This window comes from Polypterus senegalus, chromosome 18, assembly GCF_016835505.1.
Source record: "Polypterus senegalus isolate Bchr_013 chromosome 18, ASM1683550v1, whole genome shotgun sequence".
Classification (NCBI taxonomy): domain Eukaryota; kingdom Metazoa; phylum Chordata; class Cladistia; order Polypteriformes; family Polypteridae; genus Polypterus; species Polypterus senegalus.
In genome coordinates this window covers 32,472,478-32,496,700 of record NC_053171.1, presented here as the reverse complement: position 1 = coordinate 32,496,700, position 24,223 = coordinate 32,472,478, and the positions used below count along the sequence as shown (strand labels likewise).

The following is a 24,223-nucleotide window of genomic DNA, read 5'->3' as shown; positions in this document are numbered from 1 at the left end:
TTGCAAAAGGATGAAGGTCCAAGTCTTTAGAGTCCTGGTGTTTCCTGTTTTGCTATATGGTTGCAAGACATGGACGCTACCCAGTGACCTGAGACGAAGACTGGACTCCTTTGGTACTGTGTCTCTTCAGAGAATCCTTGGGTACTGCTGGTTTGACTTTGTGTTGAATGATCAGTTGCTCACATAGTCCCGAATGAGGCACATTACCTGTATGGTGAGGGAGCGTGAGTTATGGCACTACGGCCATGTGGCACAATTCCCTGACGGTGATCTGGCTTGCAGGATTCTTACTGTTGAGGACCCGAACAGCTGGAGCAGGCCAATGGGATGCCCACTTAACACCTGGTTGCAGCAGATAGATGTTCATTTCCAGAGGGTGGCACTGGACCGTGTGTCTTCCTTGGTGGTTGCCAACTGGGATCCCAAGCTGTTTTGTCATGTGGTGGGTGTGGCAACATTCCGCATGCTCCCATCCTGACCTGACATGAAGCACAGATTTAACAAACAGTAGAATTACACAAAAAACCAACAGGTGGGTACAGTACAGGGGAGGTTAAGTCTACAATACTGAAATTTCGTTTACCAGAAGGCAGAAGAGAAAACATGGTGATGAGCTGGACGGCTGTCATCAGATATGATGGATTCAGCTCTCCCAAGACATCTAGAGGAGTTGATGATATGAAACTGTGGAAGGTCAGCCCCAATGAGTTTAGAAGCTGTATGGACAGTCCCTTGGTGGGGCTTGTGATCCTGGCAAGACAGGTTATCATAGCACATGGTGATGCATCTAGTCTGAATACTTTCGATAGTGCAGTGGTAGAAGTTCACTATTATTTTGGCTCCCAACCCCAAAGCATCTGGAAAAAGAGCCTTTCTGAGGGTGCAGATGGTGTTTATAGACCATGTAAGGCAGCCGGTGATCTAGACATCCAGGAACATGAAGCTGCCAACTGTCTGGACGGGGGAGCCATTGATCATCCGTGATTTTTATTTTCCCCCTTACCTGTACAGGACTCCTGTTTTGCTTTGGAAGCAGACCCCAGTATCCAACACCCACAAAGAAGCTTAAGCTGGCTACTTATTCACAGAGCTCTTAGTCTGACAAAACTACTGAGGTGCTTTACAATTAGGGAACTGTAGGACAGAGTGACAAACTAGAGCTTTAGAATTATTAACTAAAACCCTAATTGGATGGGATTAGTTTTACTTCAGAAGGTGGAGGGGGGTATGCACCAGAACTTTATACCGGTATCTCCCCATGCTTGCCTTATTGAGTACCGGTAGTTCAGACATCATTTATTTATAACAAATATATGTCCATTTGCACCTCGAAGAAGAACGCCTATGGATCTTTGAGGGGATACTCATTTTCCATTATTCAGAACACATAACAAGGAGAACTGGCAGTTCTTCTTTTCCATTTCAGGAACTGGGTAAAGTCGTTATTACCGGAGGATCTCTGCAATTTTAGTCCTGTCTGACTAGCTCAAATAGCAGAACTTTACTGACATATCAATTCACACAGGACTAGTTTAACCTCTGGTTATTTTATACACCATAATATTAATACACACTCCATAATCTCCATAACCTTTACTGAGATGTGAACATGCAGTCCGTAAAATGTTACCAGCGTGAGCGATTAGGCCGGGTCTAAAATTACAGAGGTCCTCCAGTAATCGTTTCTTTCCCCCCATCTCCTTGTGAAAAATTAATCTGTTTGATTAGGGCTTTAGTTGACTTTTCGACCCACACAAACTAATCATTATCAAGTAAATAGTACAATCTTGTCTGTATATTCTTGCTAGGGTGATGCAGAGTGCCAATGGTAGGGCTCTTACCATCTCTGTGATGTACATTTCAACTTTTTAGCTAGTAAATCACACCCTTCTCACACATTATAATTATCGCCTCACTGTGATTTTTAACAAAATAGTCTTTTTTCATAAGTTCATTTCATTAACTGAATGTTTGGGTGACTGTCCAGTTCAGATCGTGAAAAAGCAAATTCCGTACAGGCTGTAGCTTTGAGGAATTTTATTTAAGTATCTAGCATTATATGTTGATTGGCAATATCAGTATTACAACTGTGAGACAGCCGACGGTTTTAATATAAAAAGACGCATCCAAGAACGATATGATAAGAGGCCTTGTAGCTGTCAACAGAATGAAAATCCATAACAATACATACCAGACTTCTGTTTTCGTTTGTGTACATCTTTCAAAACAAATCGAATTGATTCTAACAATGCTAGGCAGTGTTGTAGCTAACACTTGGAGGAGTACGTTTGAAGATGAAATGAATCTATATAGAAAATTGACAGAAATTGTGGGCACACTTGCCACCTTGCTCTGCTTTGGCAGATATTCACTTCAGGCCAAGAGCAAAACTAAGCCATCAAATTACCTAGGAGTGCAAGAGATGGCAGTGAATAAAAGAAACTCCGGCAGCTGCCGGGTCAACTTAATATGATAGTTGGACAGAGAATGGAATGTTTGGAAAAAAAAAAAAAACCCAACACCCTCAGTCTGCCAGTGACGAGTGTGTAGCATTGGAATTATTTGGAAACAACTGGTGAGCTTCCTGCTACAGTAGGGCATTCTAGAATAGCTGGGTCTGTAGTATTTTTAAGTGAATGTTCCTTTAGTTTAGTAGTGTATAGAACCGTATTGGGGGATTCCCAGGTTATCTAACTTTCTTTCCCCAGATTCCGGGTTGAGAGATCTAGAGACAGTGGTGACCGCGGACAGCCTTAGAGCCTTTAATGCAGTTCCCAACCTCTGGACTCAGCATCTGGTGATGGGGCTTTAACAGATCTGATTTCCTCTTGTAGATCTGAAACCTCTCATACCTGTAGTTTTGGTTTTTTTTCTTCTGATACATACAAACAGCTATGATGCAACAAACACACACTGCACTAAATGAAAGGTAAAAAAATCAGTTCAATCTAAAGTACAAACAATCTAGTAAATAACAGAAATAAGTTAAGATTCACTAATGTTTAACTACTCAAAAAAACACCCTTTTCCTTTCTAATTAATAACAAAAAGCCTACTATGCTAGACTTCCTCATATTGACTAAAACAACTGGAGTTAAACAGAAATGTTGGCGGGCAACCAGCACATAAATCCAGAATAACATTAATGAATACCTCTCAGCTCTCAACAGTTCCATGGAAAAAAAAAAAAAGATTTTTTCCAGTTTTAGGTAATACAAAATGGTATTTACTCATTGAATTATCGAGGGCTCTTAAGAATTGTTCCAGTTGTACAACATTATTAGACACTATAAAGTGTATATAGTGTAGGGCAGGAAATCAGAGGGATCTGATCACTAGCTAGTCTACTCTGAACCCTGCTGTCAGAGGACGACGACTGACTGAAAACACACCCACTGCTGGATTAGCAGATATCTTCATTGGAAAAATGTCTTAAATTAAGGCAATTGCAAAAGCATTTCACCTACGTGGCATCATTCATAGCTAGGCTCCAATTCCTGATATAGTTTAGATCATTTTAATTTGGAGAGATGTGTGAAATATATAATTTTAATATTGTGTGTTTGCAAAGATGAGAGGTGATTGTTATGAAGAGCGGAATTCCACTTCTTACCTGAGATGATAACTGAAAGGTCTCTTCCTCAGCATTGCCTTAAGTCATCTAGCGGTTCACACCATTAGCTGGTAAAGTATGGAAATACTAGTAACAATCTCCTTATTAGTAGGTAAAATATTTTCAAGTGTGAACCTTAACTGAGGATTGGGGAAGTTCAGCAGATTCTTTTTAACAAGTTTAAATAGAAGAATGAGTGTGTTGAAGGAAAGGTTTTACTGTGCATCCGGAAAGTATTCACAGCGCATCACTTTTTCCACATTTTGTTATGTTACAGCCTTATTCCAAAATGGATTAAATTCATTTTTTTTCCTCAGAATTCTACACACAACACCGTGAAAAAAGTTTACTTGAGGTTTTAACAAAATTTATTAAAAATAAAAACGCTGAGAAATCCCATGTACTTTGTACATAAGTATTCACAGCCTTTGCCATGAAGCTCCAAATTGAGCTGAGGTGCATCCTGTTTCCCCTGATCATCCTGGAGATGTTTCTGCAGCTTAATTGGAGTCCACCTTTGGTCAATTCAGTTGATGTGACATGATGGTCTACAGAAGAGACACTTGCCCCCTGTGTTTTTACATTCTTTGTCAAGGACATCGGTTAGAAATTTTCTCATCGTCTCCCTCAGCAGCTCTTGATTCACTTCTAAATTGTCTAAAATGTCAGAAGTGCATATGTTAGCCTTGTTTTCGAGTATCTCAAATATTGCCAATCCATTTATGATCATTAGAAAAAAATTTTCATCAGGCCATTCAGTCCAATAAGCTCACAGGTCATATTCACCTCAGTTGTCCAAAATAACGTCAAATTGAGTTTTGAATGTCCCTAAAGTCCTACGCTCCTCCACACTACTTGGTCATTTATTCCATGTGTTTATTTTTTTTGGGATCGATTCTTAAGCCGAGCCTTTGCTAGTGGGCCAAGGTGGCTTAATAGTGTGACAAAACTTAGGAGTGGCTGGCAGTGTTTATGACTGGAGGGTTTAGTTAAGGAGGTCCCACTCTAAATGCATTTCCTGAGCTATAAAAGGATTATGTTAGAAGCTCCCAACACTTTATCTTAAATGACGCTCTTTAATAAACACGCCTGCAGATTCATAAAACCTGTTCATTTGCTCTGCTGTTGAAATCAGCTGTGGGAATTCACAAGTTACAGGCGTTTTAGTTTACTCTAACTCTGGAATTAGAGGCACGTCTGCTGAGTGTTTACCACTTGGCTACTGTTTATGGCACCACACTTTTCTGGCTTATTACTGATACTGGTGGGGCTGGACCGCGTGTCTGTCTGGGGGTTGCAAACTGGGATCCTGAGTTGTTTCGTTGTGTAGTTGGTGCGGCAACACACTGTACCAGTTCATGCTCCCCGACTTGACTTGACATACAGGGCACCCAGTAATGAATAGTCAGCAGTCCAAATCATCTGTGACCAACACAGAAGTTGATCTTTGACATCCACTGCTAGTCAAACATTTAAAGGCAACTCAGTGCTTATGGAAATGTCTTAATATTTCATGAAATCAAGGCATAGATCAAATAAAGTGTACAAAATTTTATTCACATTTTTGATTCATCAAAGTAGCCCCCTTTTGGTGATCTACCAGCCAAACTGTGTTAATGTAGAAGTCACCACCTCTGTCTCCACCAAAAGAACCCGAGACCATCAGACTTCATTCTCCATGTTTGGCAGTTGGTGTTACGCACTGAAGGATCGTCCTTTCACCAACTCGACAGCAGATAAACACCCTGTGTGAGGAACTGAAGATTTCAAATTTTAGATTCATTGGTCCATAAGACTTTGCTCAGTCTGCAGTAGTCAAGAGCTGGTATTTAAAGGCCCTATTTTGTCCTTTAAGGACTGGCTTTCTTACTGCCACTCAACCTGCAGCACAAAGTCCACTCTTTACAGTAGAAACTGACACTTGCTTATTCCATCTGCACTGTTGTACTATGAGGCGCCTGTGATCACAGAAACTTGTCTTCAGGTTTGGCCAGATCTCTTTTCAATTTCCAATTTGCCTTTGGATTGAGGAGGACACCACTGGACTCACTGAAACTTTGATTTTTTTTTGCAGTTTCTCTAAATTAAAGGCCTACACTTCCACTGTTTCATTTCATTTGTTAATTTCCATTTTTTTTCATTACCACTGGAATATTGTCCAAGTAATACCGCAGTGGATGTAATAACACAGTCTGTTCCAACTCTGCTTTAAGACAGACAGAGAGTTTTCAGTAATCAACAGAAGTGGGGACACCTGTGCAAACTGTTTGCTTCAACTTACAAGGCTTTATTTACTTTAATTACTGCAGAACCTCTGTAAGGTATAACCTAGTAGTTGTTCCCTGAAGAAGGCCCATTTGTAATATTCTGATATTTCCTTTTTTTCAGTTTTTGCTAACCTAAACCTTAAATTTAAACCTCAAGCAGTTTAGTGCTTACCTTTTAACCATTTTAGGTTATTGCATTTCAACTGATTAAATTTTAAGAAAACTGAGGTGTTCTAAAACTTTTGACCGATAGTGTATGTGTATTGAAATCAAATCTCCTTGGAAATTGATAGTAGAAAATCCTCAAGTGGGTAAATACACCATAAACCAAAAGATTTATTGGACTGTACAAGCTGCAAAAGAGTCAGAGCAATAAACATGGAGAACTAACTCCCAAGCCTAGTTGTGAATGGAAAACACAAGGGGGTGTAAGAAACAAAACTGATGAATAAGAAACAGGATTTCTATTATTAAAAAAACACACCACTAAATAAATGGAAAAAAGTAATGTCCATGTACCTGTCTCTTGACTGAACACACCTAACCCAGTTTAGGATTATAGAAGGCCGCTGCCCATCCCGGCAGCATTAGGCACAAAGCAAGAACCACCTGCAGTCCATGGCAGAGCGCACTCACTCACTCACTCACGCCACACTCACAATGGACTGTGGGAGGCATCTGCTAACCGACATGCGTATGGAAGTGTTCAATTCTTTGCCCATGTATACTAAACACCGATCATAGATCTCAACTTTTAAAACAATTCAAGAGAAAAATAATCTTACAAAAACAATTTTCCATCAAACCCATACCTATGTAGTTGGCTTCAAACTGCCCAGCTTCTCAATTACAGATTTATGAACTTGCTGGGTTCATTAGTAGCAGGAATGCATTAAATGGACACCTTAGGGAATGGCAGGTGGAAAAACATTATCTCCACATCATCATCATCATGTGGTTGTCACACATGATGAAAAGTAATTATAATCTTGGGCATGGCTAACCTGTCCTCGATGATGTCATACTTGATAAGGGCTGGAAATCAGTATACCAACATCCTGACAGAAACAACATCCGTACATTAACAAAAATATAATTCATTTGAGATTTTAAGAGAGTATAACTGGAAGGATGGATAGATAGATATAGATAGATAGATAGATAAAGAAAGGCACTATATAACAGATAGATAGATAGATAGATAGATAGATAGATAGATAGATAGATAGGCACTATATAGATAGATAGATAGAGATAGATAGATAGATAGATAGATAGATAGATAGATAGATAGATAGATAGATATAGAAAGGCACTATATAACAGATAGATAGATAGATAGATAGATAGATAGATAGATAGATAGATAGATAGATAGATAGATAGATAGATAGATAGATAGATAGATAGATAGATAGATAGAAAGGCACTATATGATAGATAGATAGATAAAGAGAGAGAGACACCCAGGCATGATCATTTTTTTAGGCGAGTACATCTTTAATTCAAGATGAGAAGTTTATTAACCACAGTGTGGATTCATTCACATTTAGAAAAAGGAACAAACAAACAGTAATATGTTATTTTAGTGGTAATTTTATCACACAATCATCCAGCTCCTAATATCCCTGAGATGACACACTATTACTGGTCTTCACAGCCTTCATGGTCAGACAGTTTAAATAAAATAAACACTGATTAAAACTTCCACTAAACAAGTGGTTTTGTTGTAATGGGGAGGACAGGCAGACACCCGTTTCTGGGTCACTGACAGGTCCTTATTATTTAGCTGTTGCCTAAACGACTCTCCCTAATTGTAACACGTTTAAAGTTACAAGCCAAGCAGCTTTGTAGCCATTCTAAAGTTACACACTTTAATGACAAAGCCCCCAGCTAATCTCCTTCTCACCTGCTCCATCATCGCTCCATGCGGCTCACTGTGTAAATCCCCTCTTCCGTGTCAAAGATTAGCTAGTGGTCTGGAAAATACAAATGGCATCATCATGTGAATAATGAATTACTCCAAACGGCTTTTTCACATCATGTTAAATGTTGCCAGGTTGTTAATGGAAAGAAACTAGAGATGCTCATGAAAAGAGACAATCATAAATTTAAATTTCAAATGGAACAACAAACGCTGTACATTTTGTTTCTTCATTTAAGCCTCAGATACACAAACATGAACTGATATACACAGACACAGTTTTCTTTGCCTGCTAATCGGATGTCGTCCGAAGAAACCATACTCATACTTTGTATCATTTAATATTGTTAGGATTGAAAGCAATCTACATACCAAAAGAATGTGAGGAGTTTACAAAGACAAACCAGGCCAGGGCCTCCCAAAAGTACTCCACTAGTGACCCAGCCTGCCTGGATTTGGCCTGTCCAGGATCCTGAAAATGAAGAACAGGGTTTAAAATTCAAAAATATTCCAAATTAAACAGCATTTTAAAATATTTTTTCAAGGAGAAGAACCAAAAAACCTCAGGCATGAATCCCAAGTCAGTCTTTATAAAGGAAGACATTTATTTATATTGAACAAGAGGAGGATAACAATAACAAAAAAAAAAAACAAAAAAGCAAGAAATTGCCTAAAATGGTCATCCACAGCAAGACCTGAAATAAAATCCAATATACAACAACCTCAAACAGAAATAAAACAACTGAACTGTTCTACTTAGGAAATTAAAATTTTCCTAACATTAATGAACTACTGAAGGATCCATTTCTTAGCTTCAAAATACATGATTGGGGACCCAAAAAGTTTTTTTTTTAAATAATTCATTATAAAACATACCACAATTCCCTTTTAGTCACCTTAAAAATACACCCTTTGGGGTAGAACACACTTGTCCGAGAGCTTCTTCCATTCCTGGAGCATTTCCTGTACTCGACTTTTGTTACCGTGACTACAACCCCCCCGAGTTTTTTCAAGGTTTTGGTTCATGTTAGAAAATCATCTTCCATTTAGTCTCAGTTTTAACTTCAGGAACAAAAAGAAGCCTCAGGGAGCAAGATCTGGAAACTACAAGGAAGAGTGAAGGAACAAACACATTAAAAACTCTGAGCAAAATCCAGGTTTGGGTGCCCCACTTCTCTGGATATTTTTTCCTGATGCTTTCCTGTAGATGCCTCAGAAATTCAATGTACTTTGAAGGTGCCTAAAATGGAGTTGATGCAACTTTCAAAAAAAAAAAACAAAACAATTCTTGGACTTTTTTTTGGGTTTCCCCTCCTTGTATAGGCTGATGGAGGCCCTACAGCATTGTCGGGGAACTGGTGCACCGCAAAAACTTTTGTAAAATATTTAAAATTGCTAGTGTTTTTGAACTTTTGGTTGATTAAAAAGATATTTAAAAAAAATATTTTACGTTGGAAAAACAGATAACGATTAATCAGATTGTTGAATAAACGAATGTATTTATTTTGAATGCAAGTTAAAATTTTCGCTGTTCACCATTCATCATAATATCAACACCAGCGGTGTCAAAAACACATCACGTGGGACTTAAAAAGTCTCGTTGTTAGAAGATCTCGCTCACTGTAAGACAGAAGAAGGCGGAGCAAATATAGAACGAGAAAATACGAACGCCACATTTCGCTCTTGCCGACGAGAGTATTGCTGTAGCTGCAGCTCTCACCACTTAATCGTCTGAGTATTACTATGGAAAAATTAACCTTATTTTCGCTCTGACACCGCTAATCAACACAGTAAACTTTGTAAACTCTGTGACCTTTTCCAGTTCTTTGTGGTGAAAAACATATTGTTGTGACTCAAGCATTCGATACTTCCTTGCAATTTAATTCTCAACGATTATCACTCGCTTTTTATTTACGGCAATTTTAATTAAACTTTATCTAGAAAAATTCATACAGTTTATTCTTGTCACAACTTTATTTATGGGCAGTCCCTCAGGTGCGCCGCGAAAAAGGTTGCCTTTCACTGCCCTACAGCCATGACATTAGGGTGGCCCTTAGTTCCTTAGTTAGGTGGTTCTTAGAAACACAGCAATACACAGACAGCAAAGAAAGAATAATAGTAACAAAAATATATAAATACAATAAACATCAGAAAAATAACATTCTACAATAAACAAAGAAGACATAGAAAAGGAAAATAAACACATAATCCAGGGAACACGCCCTGGCTGACACTGACAGCTATGACACACATAAGAACATCTAGCGCCCTTAGTAAACATGTCTGACATTCACAATCACCACACCTAACTTGGACTCTTTTCCCGTATTCAGCCCTCCTTCATTTTTACCGTAGCTTACGATACCATTATCACAAAGTCTATGGGGTTAAGGGGCTACTTTTTATTATGAAGTATGATATTTTTTAAAGGGTTTATTGTAGGCATGGTTTAATTATTCAGTATACCGAATTTTCTTTCTGCACATAATGTTGGAATCACAATATAAGATATTTGGATCAGTGCAATTCAAGCTTTCCACTTTTAAAATTAGGTAAGACTTTATTGGAGTCTTTCCTTTTTGCTGCTTGTGTGCCTTTTGTATCAGCCCTTGTTGTGTATTCAAGAGGACTGGTTGGGGCAACTGGATGGGTACATTAGACAGTTGACATTTGTCTTTATTGAACCTGAGGTCATGGATGACCCAGTACAAAAAAGTCAGCCATCAAAACATATAACAATCAGCGAAATAGGTGACAAGGTTTAGGATGTGTCTGTGGTGAAATTAGAAAGTGTCGGCTTGTGGGAGCAGAGAGGAGACAGCGTTAAGGACATCGAGGGTGACCAGTTATAGACCGGGAATGAAGTTCACTGAAGGAGTGAAGAAGAACAAGAAGCAGGAGGCACTGATGACTTCCATATTTAACATACATACAGTGGTGTGAAAAACTATTTGCCCCCTTCCTGATTTCTTATTCTTTTGCATGTTTGTCACACAAAATGTTTCTGATCATCAAATACATTTAACCATTAGTCAAATATAACACAAGTAAACACAAAATGCAGTTTTAAATGATGGTTTTATTATTTAGGGAGAAAAAATCCAAACCTACATGGCCCTGTGTGAAAAAGTAATTTCCCCCTTGTTAAAAATAACCTAACTGTGGTGTATCACACCTGAGTTCAATTTCCGTAGCCATCCCCAGGCCTGATTACTGCCACACCTGTTTCAATCAAGAAATCACTTAAATAGGAGCTGCCTGACACAGAGAAGTAGACCAAAAGCACCTCAAAAGCTAGACATCATGCCAAGATCCAAAGAAATTCAGGAACAAATGAGAACAGAAGTAATTGAGATCTATCAGTCTGGTAAAGGTTATAAAGCCATTTCTAAAGCTTTGGGACTCCAGCGAACCACAGTGAGAGCCATTATCCACAAATGGCAAAAACATGGAACAGTGGTGAACCTTCCCTGGAGTGGCCGGCCGACCAAAATTACCCCAAGAGCGCAGAGACGACTCATCTGAGAGGTCACAAAAGACCCCAGGACAACGTCTAAAGAACTGCAGGCCTCACTTGCCTCAATTAAGGTCAGTGTTCACGACTCCACTGTTAAGCAAAAGAACATTAGGGCTCATCTCAATTTTGCTAAGAAACATCTCAATGATTGCCAAGACTTTTGGGAAAATACCTTGTGGACTGATGAGACAAAAGTTGAACTTTTGGAAGACAAATGTCCCGTTACATCTGGCGTAAAAGGAACACAGCATTTCAGAAAAAGAACATCATACCAACAGTAAAATATGGTGGTGGTAGTGTGATGGTCTGGGGTTGTTTTGCTGCTTCAGGACCTGGAAAGCTTGCTGTGATAGATGGAACCAAGAATTCTACTGTCTACCAAAAAATCCTGAAGGAGAATGTCCGGCCATCTGTTCGTCAACTCAAGCTGAAGCGATCTTGGGTGCTGCAACAGGACAATGACCCAAAACACACTAGCAAATCCACCTCTGAATGGCTGAAGAAAAACAAAATGAAGACTTTGGAGTGGCCTAGTCAAAGTCCTGACCTGAATCCAATTGAGATGCTATGGCATGACCTTAAAAAGGCGGTTCATGCTAGAAAACCCTCAAATAAAGCTGAATTACAACAATTCTGCAAAGATGAGTGGGCCAAAATTCCTCCAGAGCGCTGTAAAGACTCATTGCAAGTTATCACAAACGCCTGATTGCAGTTATTGCTGCTAAGGGTGGCCCAACCAGTTATTAGGTTCAGGGGGCAATTACTTTTTCACACAGGGCCATGTAGGTTTGGATTTTTTTTTCTCCCTAAATAATAAAAACCATCGTTTAAAAACTGCATTTTGTGTTTACTTGTGTTATATTTGACTAATAGTTAAATGTGTTTGATGATCAGAAACATTTTGTGTGACAAACATGCAAAAGAATAAGAAATCAGGAAGGGGGCAAATAGTTTTTCACACCACTGTATGTAACAACTATAAAACAAAAGGCAGCTGCAGAGAGAAGAAAATAAAAACCTCAGGGAGAGTATACAGGTGTGCGGAAAACTACCATCTTTTTGGAGCATTTTTGTTATTTTTTGTCTTATTCAACAAATGTCTAATTCATAAAGATTCTTTTTGTTGATTTGCTTCATCAAACTAGTTTTTTATGGCTTCTCTCACTTTTAGGGCACGTGTCGGTTGGAGGAGGATGTCAATTAATGTCGACATCCAGGGATAAAGGGCAGCAATCAGCTGTAAACGTCAAGAAAACTCACCGTCATGTTATAGGTACTCTCTTTTGGCTAGAAGGAAAGTTAGCTTTGTTGACTTGACGTCGAATCCCTGCGCTTGCGTGAGTAAGGAAGAGTAAATAATTGGGCGAGAGAATGAAGAGAATGCACAAAGCAAAATACCCGGTGCAAATTATTTATTTATTTTTTTTTTGCACATTATTGCTGAATTGGACTCTGATTTATCAGACTCTGATTTTGATGCAAGTGATCTGGAAATAGAAAATAAAAGAGCCTTGGTGCTTTTCCAAAATACTTGTCCGGTGGAGGCAAGTAACTTGTGAGTGCGGCCTGCAATGTGAGAGCCGATTCCTGCTTTGCACCTTGGGATACCAGTTTAGGTTTTTTTTCCCTTAAAACTTGGCAATAAAAAAGGTAGTTAAAGCAAAGATGGGTTGACTTTTTTAATCAAATAAGCCAGGGGTGGGCAAAGTCATTCCTGGAGGGCCGCAGTAGCTGCAGGTTTTTGTTCCAACCCAATTGCTTAATAAGAACCACTTATTGCTCTAGAAACACTTCTGCTTCATTGTAGTTGTCTCCCTCATTAAGAATTTGAACCCTTATTGCTTATTTAAGTTTTAAACAGCTGCATTCTTGGTTTTTAATTTCTCCTTATTAGCAATAAGACAAAAGAAACCAGCAGCTTTCCATTTTGCTTGATACCCTTTACACCTGTGTGTATTTATCGTGCACTATTTGGTTTAATTAAATATTTGGAAGGAAAGAGAAGAGAAAAAAGTGAAGGATTGAGAATTACCCATCCATTTTACACTTCAAAGTATTTGGATGATATCCTTAGAATGGAAAAAAAATCTAGAATATGAGAATGACTTGACATAGCAGAGTTAAAGCACTAACAAGCCATGAAATGTAATTATTGGCGAGGATTGTTTTCTAATTAAGCAACTGGGTTGGAACAAAAACCCGTGGCCACTGCGGCCCTCCAGGAATGACTTTGCCCACCCCTGAAATAAGCCATAGACAATACCAAACATTTTATTGATCAGTAACACAGCCATAACTCTCACTGGATGGGAACACAAGTGCAAATCTACATCAATAATAACAAAACAAAGGTAAACGTGTGAGAAACAAACCTCATGAAAAAAGAGCTCAAACTCAAATGTGGCAAAGGTTTTTCTCTTTATTAGATTCGTCCATCTCTTTTCTGAAGATGATTATCCAAATCTCAGGGTTGCTGGTAGCTAAATGGGATGTCAGAGTAACACTAAATGGGACGTCAGACCACCTAACCTGCAGGTTTTTGGGATGTGTACCTTGAGGAAGCAATACACTAACACAACAAGAGTATGCCAGTTCCATATGGGCAATGACCTGGCCCGGATCTGGACTGTGGTACTCAGTTTTCACACATTCATTCTTTTTTTAGGGTCTTGGTATTCAAATACACATTGCCTTCAGATCAGAGGAAGAGCTACCCTTACAAAATACATTTTTTTTTTATTCTAAAAAGGTAGCAGAAAACAAAACAGTCCAAGAGGTTGCTTTGCATCGTGCCAGAACTGAACTTGAAACATTAACAGAATTTTGCCAAATAATGTCTTTTTTTAAAAGATGCATTATTTTCTAACAAAGTCAAAATACCCTAAAGCCAGCTTTGCTCAGCACACTCCATTTAAAAAGTAATAAATGCAGTTTGGAGGTTGTCTGGCATGTTTTGGTCCAAGTGGCCTTGAGCCAGTTTGGTCTGCCATACGCTAGCTGCTTTTGTTGTAAATCTGAAGGTCATTTGACGAGTGAGTACCTTGTATTGTCACACAGGGTGAAACTCCAACATGTAAAAGAAGAATAAGAAAAAAGACCAAATCAGAACAAATGGAGTCAAATAGGATAATAATTACAATGAGCAGTATTCGGAAAACAGACTGGACACACCAGACAATTCAAGGCCCCATGAAGTCTGTGGCCAGTAGGATTATGACCTTCTTTATTTCTATCTAGAAAGGACTGATCCTTAGTGTGATTTTTTTTATATTTCAAACCATATCAGACCATATTCAGCTCTTTATCTGAATAAACCCAGTGTCAAGTCAAGTTGTCTTACTTCCAAAATAAACATTTTCTCAATTACTTCATCAGAAACAGCCACCTTGGGCACAGAGTGCTTGTGGTAGATCTCAGCTGTGTGAAGTCAGCATGTTGTACCAATGTTCATGCACATTTTCTCCTACTTCTTTCTAGTAGTATTGTCGTGTGTCGTGTACCGAGTACACTCAAATTTTTACTTGCATGCTTAACCAACACGCAATGTGTCACTTCTCTCTGGCCCCACAATAAACAGTAGTTTGGTCAAAAGAATTATTTAAATTATTTGGCCTGGCACAACTCTATTAGAAGGTCACTACTGTCACATTAACAGGTCTTTACCTGCATGTGCTAAACAACATGCAACACATATGAAAAGTGAGAATTTAACTTGCTTAATTATTTGTCAGTATAGCTTTAAGCAATGCTAGTAATTAATTAAATTCTTTGGTAAGACCCACTTTATTTTCCTTAATGTTCTCCACAGGATGTGATCTCTGGCCATTAGACTCAGGTATCTAAATACAATACCACAGGGCAGTAATCCAACATAACGACCCCAAACAAACCTCCAAGATGACCACTGCCTTGCTAAAGAAACTGAGGGTAAAGGCGCTGGACTGGCCAAGCATGTCTCCAGACCTAAACCCTATTGAGCATCTGTGGGGCATCCTCAAACAGAAGGTGGTGGAGCACAAGGTCTCTGACATCCACCAGCTCCATGATGTCCTCATGGAGGAGTAGAAGAGGATTCCAGTGACAACCTGTGAAGCTCTAGTGAACTCCATGCCCAAGAGAGTTAAGGCAGTGCTGGAAAATAATGGTGGCCACACAAAATATTGACACTCTGGGCACAATTTGGACATTTTTCACTTAGGGGTGTACTCACTTTTGTTGCCAGCGGTTTAGACGTTAATGGCTGTGTGTCGAGTTATTTTGAGGGGGACAGTAAATTTACACTGTTATTGTATCAATGTGTCATATCTTCAGTGTTGTCCCATGATATAAAAAGATATAATAAAATATTTACAGAAAGGTGAGGGGTGTACTCACTTTTTTGAGATACTGTGTGTGTGTGTGTGTGTGTATATATATATATATATATATATATATATATATATATATAAAAATGTTGACATAGAAGCCAGGACACCAAGCAGATGAACATGTAACATCATAGGAAAGGCTGGATGTCTACTGATTGTTTAGAGTTCTAATTTGTCTTGGTACAGAGAAATTATTTTGCAATACCAAGTCTTTAAGGATGATGTCCGATTTGGGTGGACTTGTTGCTCCGGATTCAAGTGGAGGATTCTTCTTGCATTGCAGTGCACTCTTTAAGACGTGATGCATGTCAGTTAGGCTTTTTGCTGGATTTCTGCATCCCTTTTAAATCTGCCATCTTAACAGGCTTTCTGTTCCATTAAAGCCTAGCAGAACAGGCAATACCCACTTTGTCATACAATGTTGCCACTCTCCAGTGCCAAGGATCAAAAGTATAATTACCAGAACTCAAAACGTCTTTGCCTTCCTTACCTGAGTGCAAATAGAAAATGTCTGCCATCTCTATCAATCTGTCTTCCATTCCTCCTACTTCTGCCTCACATCCAGGGCCCTTCTGCTCTTCCTTTCATTTGCATTAGTGTGTGTTCTGGGATGGTTTGGCTGATGTGGGGCTGCTTTCTTACCATCCACCACTGCTGCTGGCATAGGCTTAAACCTCCAAACCCTGCGGTGACAGACAGGTCAGAAATCAAATGGGGAGATAAACAACATTATAACTCAAATGTCTTATTTTATAAAAATGCAGATGTGACACAAAGTGTGATATTTTAAAATTCATTTTCAGGTTGACTTTAGGCTTATCATTAACAGTGCACATTTGGCTTACACTTTCTCCTTGAGACAGTTTCAGAATCCATTACATGACCTGCCCAATGTCACCTATCGTTTAAACCAGGAGACATAATTAACTTGCTGTTGACATTACTGGGAAGAGCCTCTTATTTAATGATGTTTGTAAATTCAGCAAATCTCTACCCATCCATTTTCATTTCATGCTTCATGCATTGCTGGATTCTGGGGAGTCAATGCCTATCAAACTTGGTGGCCTGAGATGACAGTCCAGGGCAGGGCACAGTCACACAGAACAGTCACCACAACTGTCCCCCTTTAATATGCAGGTATTATAGTGGAGCCCATGGCCATTACCTGCAGAAACACTTTGAATGTATTCAAATAAATACTGCCATCTAGTGTCCAGTGAAGTAACTTGGATGTAGCATAAATGTATGTACAGAACACCATTATAAACGAGCTTGTGCAGCTTAGAATACAGTAACTGAGAAAAGGGACATAAAACACGAAAATCAGCCCATTGATATGGTACACATGGAGCAGAAAGTGGTCCTCACTGTTGTTCTGCCACTGTTACCAGTGCACCACATGATCAATTGATAGCCTGAATTAAAAACATGAACACCCAAAACAAGACAAAGAGTTAGGAATAAACCAATTTAAGATGTCTGCCCTTAGGTTGTAATCCTCAGGATCAAGGGTGACATGCTATGCATTAGAGGGCTGCAGGTTTTCATTCACATCAAATTCTGTTCAGGGTCAGGAGATGCAGAACCAAACCCAGGCAGCCTCGGGCACAGCTCATGAGTCAGTTCAAGGCAGCACCAGTCGACCACAGGGCCCTCCCAAGTACACAACCTACACTCATTCCTACTGGGGCCCCTTGGAGTGACCAGTTAGCCTGATCTGCATTACTTTGGGATAATGAAGGAAACCTGAAAAAGCCACAGAGACATGAAGGTGAATGCAAAAACGGATTATGAAGACCCAGGCTACTACATTTGTGAGGCAGGAAAACCAACCTTTGCCATCACTGTGCCATCTGAGAGTTACAGTTTAACATCATTTTCAGTATATTTTAGCTAACTAATTTTTTAACATTCAGAAATGTAATTGACCTTGTTCTAATTGCTTCATTCTCATTCTGCTAGTTATTATACAATGTAAATAACAAAGGAATCAAGCCTGTCCCATTTATACCATTCTGTTAATGGCTGATTATCTGTGAGTATAAACTGAAGGAACGAAACGTCTCCTGTTGACAAAACAATTGGATTCTAAAAAGGAAAATCAACAGTATAAATATCTATCTGACGTGACCCAGTAAGAGCACTAACAATAGAAAATATGGCACATTAGCAAAAATCAGTTTAGGATTAACCAACTAATCGCAGCTCTCAAGCCACATGAGGAGGACCAAAGGCTCTGTATCTAAGGTGACCAAAGCTGAAATGAATATGGTGACTTGGCGACTGCCGAGACAGCCAGCTGGTTGACTACCTAAAAACAATGAGCCTAACTCACTCAAACTCTGTACACATGTTCAACAAACCCAAGATGATCACTTTGTTTAAACTTCTTGGCAAAAGACCTCAGAGTGAACAGGAGACATTAGCATTACTAGTGACCTGCCCCAATGCCGGACATTTCCACAAGTAACAAGGACACCAGCCTGCACCACAGTGCATTGTAGAATGTCTGAGTAGTTGGCTTGGGATGTACCTCGATTTTCTTCAGTGGCAAGTCCCTTACAATATTTCTTTCTAGGATCTGCAATTTAAAAACTTGTTCAATACCTTCCATCCTGTCATCCATTTTGCTCTCCTGCTTACTTTGATTAGAGCTGCAGGGAGTTGATGCCTTAATGGACCCATGGCCAATTCTGGCAGTCTTGCGACAGAGCCTTCAACTCTACAGCGTCCAGACTGGAGCATTATTTAGATCAGCTGATTCAATTCATTCTTTTAAAAAACAACTTCAAACACATTAGTTCAGAAGAAATTGAACCAAACTCGACATTCTGACCCTACTTTGAGTTTACCCTCTCTGCCAAGTGTAAGAATGACAAAGTGTTGGGGCACAATGGTGACTGCCACATTCATTTTCAGTCCAAAACAAAAACAAAGTGTTGCGTCTCTTCAGACGACAGTGTATAGCTGACTGACTCCAAGATGGAGGTGGAGCCGTTTTGCAGTCTGGAGTACTGGAAGAATCGGGTTCAGGAAATTGGGAAGCAGAAGAGACGTCATTTGGGGCACAGCTGTCAATCACTTCCTCTGCCAAGGGAGGAAGAGAAAGTCATTCAGGCAACAGTGCCAACCCCTGGTCTGGAGTGCAATTTAACTTTTAGATGAGCCTTGAAGTTGTCTCCCAAGCGCATGTGTGTGACACCAGGTGCTCAGGAGAATTTGCATTTGCATCACAGATTATGTTGCTCAGGGTTTTCTTGTATTGTTTGGGTTTTTGTATTTTATTCTTTATTGTTTCTTTTTAACCTTCTTAGTGTTAGACCCGAGGATCACTCGGCCTGTAAAAACAGTGCTAAAATCATTTGGTTCAAGTGTCACTCAGCAACAGTCTCTTGTAAGACCCTAGGATTACTCGGGCTGTAAAAGTGCCAACAGCATGAGTGCCAAGTGCTATTCGGGCAACAGTTATAGGCATGTCTTGTGTAAGCGTCAGGCCTGAGTGGTGTAGACACGTCTTCTCCTAGCCTCTTAATAGCGTCTCATTGGAAACGCCTCTCATCAGCAGTGATGACGAAGTAAATCTGTCTTTGAGCAGTGAAACTGAAATAGACGGTGAAACCAAAAGGGATTCTAGGATTTCAAAAGTGACACTCGTGTCACTTGCACATGTGCAGTTCATATGATTATTATTATTTGCATTATTACTGTATTATACTTTCTACAGTTCTAGACTTTGAACCTTTAGTGTTTTACATGATTTACAGTAGAAAGATGAGATTTAATAAAAATGCAATTTTTCAAGCCAAAAAATGCAATGCTTTTTTACATGTTTTTTGAGAAAATGTTAATGCTAAGGAAGTTAATAGTTGAAAGCTTGACGTTTCCTGTGTTTATCTTTATTTACTGTTTTATGCACATATTATTTATACCCAATAATGTATATGTCCTATTCATTTTTTCTGTGAAGCACTTTGAGCATGGGAAAGGTGCTATATAAATACAGTTGTATTATTATTGCATTATTATTAAGGCAGGAACAAGCCCTAAATGCTACACCTATCCACTGAAAGGTCATGTGCCAATACTGAAATTCAATTTAGACCATTTATTTAAATTATTAAATGATGATTCCAAATCTGTGTGTGTACTCTTAATGATAAATGAGGTTTTCACTACTTTAGATCTGTGAATATACTGGTAGTAGTTGACAGTCCACTTGTATGTTCAACCATCATGCAACACATTGCCACTCTCCAATTGCATAACTTCATTTTAGTTCACGTAAAACACAAAACTACCTTACCTGACGTATTCCTTACCCCCGTTTCCATGGAACTTGTTTAGAGACCTGAGAATGGTGTGCAGCGCTCCGCATATCGGTCACAAGTGTCCTGAGCTGCATTTTACAAGTACAGTAGTGTTTTTTGTCCATAGCTTCCTCACTAAAGAAACTCAACTTGCTTTCTGTCTAGATCGATATAAACACACATTGTTCACGCTGTGTCCTTATTGATACCTGACAGTCTGTTGGAAATGTCCTCTAGTAGAATCTCGTAATGGCCCATCTCAAGTAACAGGATGTTCTTTTTCAGCATTCAGGGCCCAGTAACCCTCAGGCACACGGGTCCAAGTAGTTACAGATCAGCATAGTTAGACATGAAGGCTACCAGTGAGTGAAGAAGTAGGAGGGGAACCAAAGACAGGGCTGAGGTGGCTGTGCTCACTGTCCTGTTCAACTCAATCCAGCTGTCCTCTTGGTGGCTGGCACAAAGTGCCTAAATACTCCACACACTCATCCTAAAACAATACAAGATTCCTTTTTGCGTGAGACTTTAAATGTAACGGTCAGAAGTTTATTTGAGATTTCTATTTCAGGTGAACACACTTGATCCTATCACAAAGACAGGGCTGTTTTTGTCTTGAAATAACTTTTGAGGTAATGTGAAGTGGTGCTATTTTATGGTGGCATTCACTTCTGTCTCTGTCTAAGTCTGACATACTGAAGCCCACCCTGCATGCCTTTCTTGTAGAGGCGGCCACTTGTCATGCACAGCGCAGAAACATTCTGCTAAGTAAGCACAGCTGTTTAAAAAAAGCACAATTTTGAAAGATTTCCAAATAAATCTCATATGTCCATCTCCTACATCCACCTGTCAGTATTCCATCAGCCATTTTCCATGTGCTGCATGTGTTTTCTAGTACCAGTTGAAGGGGCATCTATTAGTTTTTTCTCACTCAAGATTGTTAGAGCTTGTGGAACATTCCATGCTGAATATGCGAGCCAGAGATACCAGATATCAATTAATTTGAATGAACCACCATTGTGGTTTTTAGGGGGCAAAATAAAAAAAAAAAACTGGTCAGAGTTGATACAAGCAGCTACATCAACCCATAAAACAAACCTAATGGAAGAACATCAAACAGAAACAGAACTACAAACAAGACAATGTGAGGCAACCAAGACAAACTTGAATGAAAGAAACCATTATTTAAGGCTGTTAACTGCTGCTAAGCCTGAAGGTTTATAAACTTGACAAATCTGCATTTTTCTAAAAGACCAAATTGAATTAAACCAGCGTTGAGCAATGGGAAATTTTAACCAGATTGTTTAATGCAATCTTGGAAAGTGAGAGGATGCCTGAAGAGTGGAGAAGTCTACTGGTCCTGATTTTTAAGAACAATGTGCAGAACTGTGGTAACTACAGAGGGAATGAATTGATGAACCACAGTATGAAGTTATGGGAAAGAGTAGTGGAAGCTTAGTTAAGATGTGAGGTGATAATTAGAGAGCAGCAGTATGGTTTCATGCCGGGAAAGAGCCCCTCAGATGTGATGTTTGCTCTGAGGATATTGATGGAGAAGTACAGAGAAGGCCTTAAGGAGTTGCATTGCGTCTTTGTGGACTTGGAGAAAGCATGTGACAGTGTCCCTATAGAGGGGTTGTGGTATTGCATGAGGAAGTCGGGAGTGTCAAAGAAGTAAGTAAGAGTGGTACAGGATATGTACGAGGGAACTGTGACAGTGGTGAGGCCTGCAATAGGAGTGACAGTTGGATTTAAGGTTGAGGTAGGATTACATCAGGGACTGGCTTGGAGTCCTTTCTTACTTCCAGTGGTGATGGACAGGTTGACAGAGGAGATTAGACAGGAGTCCCCGTGGACTGTGATGTTTGCAGATGACATTGTGATCTGTAGCGAGAGTAGGGAGCAGGCTGAGGAGACCCTGGGGAGGTGGAGATATGCTCTAGAAAGGAGAGGAATGAAGGTCAGTAGGAACAAGACAGAATACATGTGTGTAAATGAGAGGGAGATCAGTGGAATGGTGAGGATGCAGGGAGTAGAGTTGGCAAAGGTGGATGAGTTTAAATACTAGGGATCAACAGTACAGAGTAATGGGGATTGTGGAAGAGAGGTGAAAAAGAGAGTACAGGCAGGGTGGAATGGGTGGAGAAGAGTGTCAGGAGTGATTTCTGACAGATGGGTATCAGCAAGAGTGAAAGGGAAGGTCTACAACATGGTAGTGAGACCAGCTATGTTAGATGGGTTGGTGGCAGTGGCACTGACAAAAAGACAGCAGACAGAGCTAGAGGTCATTTGCAATATGAAGAGGTGGGCAAGGATTACATGGAGAAGAAAATCTGTTCCGTCAGACTCACCTCATTGCTCGATTCATCTGATGTGACCTGCTCAGTGGAGGACAATTGCTGTATTTCGCCAGCTCCATCTATTGTTAATGATTTATACAGAGACGTTTCATTAAGTAGTTTGAAAATAGCTTGAGCCAATCGCTTGCTAGCATGGCTTTAAACAAGGCTTAGGTATTCTCTTTTTCTTACCATGGTGGAATTCTTTGTTTTATGTCATGTAACAAATGCAATTTTCAAACACTATGGGCACCCCCATAGTGACACCTTAATTTCACACTGTTTGTTAAGCCTCAAAAATTAAATGCATATTTTTATGGCAGGCTTTATAGAGGTATAATTTGGGTTGGTTGGGGGGTTTGTAGGGCCCTGTTTCCTGCAGGGGGAGAGGGGGTCCTCATGTTATTGCCCAGAGTTATAGACTTATAGGGCCATTAACTGTGATGTGAACAGTGCACAGTGAAATTATTTGCTCCAGCACGATGATTAGGGGGTACAACAGCATTACCTTATAACATCTGCTTTCCTTACCTGAAATATCTCACAGTATGTCATTACCTAGCAGCATAACAAAAAGAGGACACTCATTAAAATATGTTTTTCTATCATGTACATCAGCCTTTTTGCAAAGCAAATACAAAAGTATCTCTAGTATATATAAGGAAAGTAAAAGGATTCTCTAGTAGTGAAGGTGTGTGACGTAGAAAGCTCAGCCATTTTGACAGTGAAATGTGAAGATGGACTGATCACAGTCAGGCACACTCACTCACAGCCACCTAAATCACACTTGGTAATTACCCTCAAATAAAGTGTTAAAGTGTCAAAAAGGGAAAAGTGTGCTAGGCCAGAACAAACATCAGTAGCACCAATATTCAATAAATGATCCCAAATTTCTACTAAAGCAAAATGAATGATTGTTCTTTTCCAGTATGTCAGGGGGTCATGGTACACTGATGCAGCATCAAACGCCAGCTTAGAGAGGCTCACTGGGCCAGGCTCAGGTTTTCTTGATTTTATTTTACTCAACTTCTGAACTGCCTGAAACTCTTTATCATGTCAAACAGCTCAACCTGTGTGAATATTACATTTCAATAAACATTTAGGAGGTGCTCACTGAGGTCAGTTATGGGACCTACAGGGTGACGACTGGGGCCAAAACTTGACAACCGTTTCAATGTGTTCTTTCATGAAGTTTGTTATAACTTTGAAACTGAAGCACAGACACACCACTTCCTCATCACTTGCTTAAAGAGGATGTAGTTACAGTTCTAGGAGCCCAGGTAAACTGGAGTGTCCCTCACTGACAAGCTGGCAGAGTGTGTTCTCTTCACCAGACACCAGCATTTGACAGACGGGGTGGCAAAGCCTGTACAGCAGGGGCAGCTGGGAAATGCTGTGTGTTTTGAAACACAGTTGTCTATGGGTTTGCGAAATTTCAATGAAGTACACACACAGCAGTATAAGTCGGCATTGGAACAGCACTCTGCGACATTGAATACATATTAAAGGAAAAAGTTCTGCGGGAATTGTACACCACTCTTGTATGGATGCTATGCTGCTGAAGGAGAGAGGCCATTAACAGGAAAGAAATAAGGAAAAACAAAAGATTGAAAATACACAAAAAACAAACTCAGTAATGGAGTGCAGGGAGGTAGTTTATGTCAGCTAACAGAATCAAAGCAGTCTCTAAAGAAAACAATTTATCATTAATGAAAGACAATAAATGAATAACAATAACAACTATAATAAATATAAAACATTACCTTGTATCAAATATATAAAAGGATAAAATATTTATAAAATGTAATAATATTAATAATCATCCAACCATTTTTAAACCTATGTATCCAGTTCAAGGATTAAGGGGCACCTGAGTTATCTGAGAACTGGAC

General features: G+C 39.5%; 1 protein-coding gene across 1 annotated transcript in view; it reads right to left on the bottom strand.

The window, feature by feature from the left end:
- LOC120518813 (kelch-like protein 10) overlaps positions 1 to 24,223 on the bottom strand; it is a 31,792-nt gene that overhangs the window by 2,067 nt on the left and 5,502 nt on the right. The window contains exons 5-7 of the mRNA XM_039741797.1: positions 16,179 to 16,371; positions 8,177 to 8,276; positions 7,790 to 7,859 (exon numbers count right to left, since the gene is read on the bottom strand). The gene's annotated coding sequence lies outside the window, so the exon portion shown is untranslated. The remainder of the gene's footprint in view (positions 1 to 7,789; positions 7,860 to 8,176; positions 8,277 to 16,178; positions 16,372 to 24,223) is intronic.